At 40.8% G+C, this 3,708-nt stretch overlaps 1 long non-coding RNA gene across 1 annotated transcript; it reads right to left on the reverse strand.

Annotated features, from left to right (window-relative positions):
* Window positions 1-368: 368 nt before the first annotated feature.
* LOC137479553 (uncharacterized) lies at window positions 369-1,868 on the reverse strand. Its single transcript, XR_011002336.1, has 2 exons — window positions 1,243-1,868; window positions 369-842 (listed from the first exon to the last, which is right to left on the reverse strand). It is a non-coding gene; the product is annotated as an uncharacterized lncRNA (long non-coding RNA).
* Window positions 1,869-3,708: the final 1,840 nt, after the last annotated feature.

Genomic DNA, 3,708 nt, shown 5'->3' on the forward strand with positions numbered 1-3,708 from the left:
GTGGCCAGGCAGGAGCTGATAAAGCTGATATTCAAAGGAACCTGCTGAGGGATCTCAGCACCTCCCTCCATCCCCTGCCCCTACAACCACCCCAGCCCAGCCCTGAGCAGGCAGAAGCTGCTGAAATGTTGGAATCTGATGATAAAGAGCCAGAGCAGAGGCCCCCCAGCATCCCTGGCATTGGCACCAGGGCCTGGCATACTCACTGAACAAAGGGAAAAATGTGAATACCTGAGCTGGAGATCAGAGGAGCAGGATCACATTACAGGGGAAAACCATCCCCTCCCAAACCACCCAAAATGAAATTTAAACAGTAGAATCATCTTGTCTGGGTTATTAAATCAAAAAATCACTGCTGATACCATTAGCAGCAGCTAAGGACTGATTCATTTTACTGTCTAAAAGAGCAGTCAGCCAGTCAGGTCCCTTTACATTTCATTTTGCATGCACTGGGACACAACTTCACCTTCACAGGACAATGGCAGCAAACACCACAGCATGAAAAGCAAAATTTCTGAGTGCAGGATTCATCCCACAGACTGAAACACCTACCAAAAATCAGGATTCAGTATCTCCAAGTGTCTGAATTAAGCACCCAGCTGTTGTGGTGGGCCCAAGATCCTGAGGCAGTCCAAGGGAATCATCTTCCACAGACAAATGAGTGTTCTCAAGATTAAAACAAAAAGCCACAGAATAAAATTGCTCACAGGTGGCCAGCAGCAAGCTGGATATAAATTGGATTACAGGATTGTCAAATGTAATATCAACTGTTCTCTAGCAAATGGGCAAAGAAGGTCCTCTCCACTCTTCTGTGTGCTCAGGAAACTACAGAAATCATATCCCTGAAAAAAAATACACAAATTCTTTGTAATTTATTGAATAGCTTTAGATTTGTAACATAATACAGCACTCAGAAAGCAATGGAAGATAAATCACTCTTTTAGCTCAGACACAGTGTTTCCAGTTACTCAACTACTGCTCAAAGAAATTATTTATTCTTGCAGAAAGCTGAACACTGGATAGTAAGAAAAATCATTTAGCTTCCATTTACTAACTTAAAGTTCTGCCACATGTTGCAGAAGACCATTCTGCAGCTAATTTTCTTAATTTTAGATATATTTCAGCTTCAGTGCCTGTCTTGAAACCTCAGTATTTAAAACAACTTATTTGAAAGTTCTGTGCAAGCATTAAGCTTTATTGGAAGAATAAGAAACTACACAGCAAATTTCCCCCCAGATTTACCAACTTCTGCTGAGGAAAGTTTCATTCTTTCTTTCTCTTTCTCAAACTGTGCCATTCTTGATGCTCTGCAGTCTCATTTTCCTCAAGCATCTTTGATCAAAAGCATCCAGATGTTTCCTTCTGGCTCTGCCAAGTGCCAGATTTCACTTTTTTTTGTGAAGTCATAGAAGTTCTGAAACAAAGGAGGAATTTTATGAGCATTATACAGTCAGTCTTCAAGGAATCTCAGAAGTCATTTGCCTCATCACGTGGACTGGCTGCATTAAACCTCTCCTAAATTTAATTACATTATAAACAATGGAGTTACCACAGCTTTTATAGCAAACACAGCTGGAGCCATAAAAAGGTGAATTATTCACATCCTATCCTAAGGACCAAGGGGAATCTCCTGCCAGACACTATCTTTGATCAGTTTAGCAAAGTTTTAATGTGAGGCTTTAATTCCTGAGTTGAAAGAAAAGCACTGATGGAGAGAGAAGATCCTTATAAACTAAAAATGCTGTTTAGAAATAACAATTTCTGACAGTCAAATTAAAATCAAAGTTAATCTGGAAGTGGGATAAAGTTGACTCTTGGAGCAGCAAGGTTATGGAAGCACCTCCCAAACACTGTATAAATGGCAAAAAGAAATTAACCAAACAAAAAAAAAAATTTTTTTTTTTTTTTTTTAATTAAAAAAAAATCATGTGCTGCCTGCAAAATAAGGCCTTTCCTGGAGAATCTCCTTCCCAAAGAAGAGAGAATTTGAATTCTCCTTCCACCATTCCATCTCCAGGGAGCAGAGCAGTGCACAAGGTGGCCTCACTCTGCTCCACAGGGAATTCCACAGGTGGCAGCTCAGTTGCCGCTCAGCCATATCTCCAGGGGAAATCAGACAAGGATTATTTCCCAACCAGCAAACTCAGAACTCAGCCATGACTTTGGCTAAGGTTCCTTCCCACCCACAGTCACTCATTTATCAATATTCTGTTTCCTCAGCCACACAAGAATTTCTACAAGCTCCCACAGCCAGTTTTAATTAGAATATTCTGAGTCACTTTGCATCAGCAGCAAATTGTCACCTATTTACTTCCTTTTCCAGGCCACATTTATTCAGGCCTTAGAATTGCCTCCACATGAAAACCTGTCCTTCAGTTCCACCTCTTTTTAATAGAAAATAAGTTTTTAATAAGTTGTGAATGCCTAAAAAGCCTAATTTTTAATCCAATCTCTTGTTCAATTTCCTAAAAAGCTTTCATATATTTTTAAGAGTTTTGTTTGAAAAATCTTTATGTAATATGTAAATTATGCCATCCTCATACTGGTTAACTTCTCCTAAAATCTTCCAGGTACTGTTTATCTTCATAAAAGTTACAGAGAGAACTCCCCAACATCTGTTTGTCCATTCCTGTGAGCACCTGAACTGTTTTTATGCTGTGCTAAGTCAGATTTGAATTCAGCTCCACACTGAAACAAAGGCTGGGGCGAGAGTTCCTCCCTGCTGCTCCTTCTGCACCCAGGCAGATCTAAGTGGTGTCCCACAGCAGCAGGATGGTGATTTCACATTTTAATTCCCTTACAAGCACTGGGTGAAGACCATCTGGTCTTTGTGCAGTGCTCCTGCTCAATTTATTGATTTGTCTCAAAACCCGAGGATGCTGAAGAGAATAAAGCTGTTTCAAAGGTCAACCCAGTCCAACAAGCCCTACAGAAAACACATTTTGCAGGATCATTTACCTAGCAAAACTCAACTACAGATGTGAGGCCTGCTTTTGTGGGATTTTGCCATTATTCTGGCTGGGTTATGTGAAGGAACAGAAGGGGATCTGACCTAAGTCATAATACTAAAGCTTCTCTATAGCCCAAAGTTGTGCTACAAATCATTTGCATTTATTAAGCAATTTACTTTTATACACACACCAGCTAAAAAACATGAACACAGGGTTAAGCATCTATAAATACATCCCTGCTCTTGCAGTAGGTAATCTTTCCATTTTAAATACATTTCCCCTATAAAAAAATACACAACAGTCCCTCAAGTTTCATAGTCACACATATTCTCTCTATCAGTACAATTAAACCTGCTCTGGTTTTCTCTATTTTTCCTTTCCCAGCTCCCCTCATCTTGTAAAAAATATCCTGGAACTCAATTTATTAGGGTTTTGTCTACTGGATGCTGCCTTTCTAATAACCTGAAATAAGTAACCCCCCCCCCCACTGGATGGAAATGGACACACCTGAAGTCAGAATCGTACAGAATAATAGTGTTCTGTGCATCCTGCAGGAACTTTTAGTTCCTGGCTGCCACACACACCAAAGAACAGCAACTGATTATTTGGGGTTCCTGATCTGAGCTGGATCCCAAGAATCTGGAGGGGAGCAGCAGCCTCCCTGCTGAGGGCTGCCAGCCAAAGAGGGGCAAAAACCACAGGGACAGAGGTCAAGGCTCTGCTCAGCAGCAGGGAATCCAGACAACATCAGCAGAAC

Source organism: Anomalospiza imberbis, chromosome 10 (assembly GCF_031753505.1).
Source record: "Anomalospiza imberbis isolate Cuckoo-Finch-1a 21T00152 chromosome 10, ASM3175350v1, whole genome shotgun sequence".
Taxonomy (NCBI): Eukaryota; Metazoa; Chordata; class Aves; order Passeriformes; family Viduidae; genus Anomalospiza; species Anomalospiza imberbis.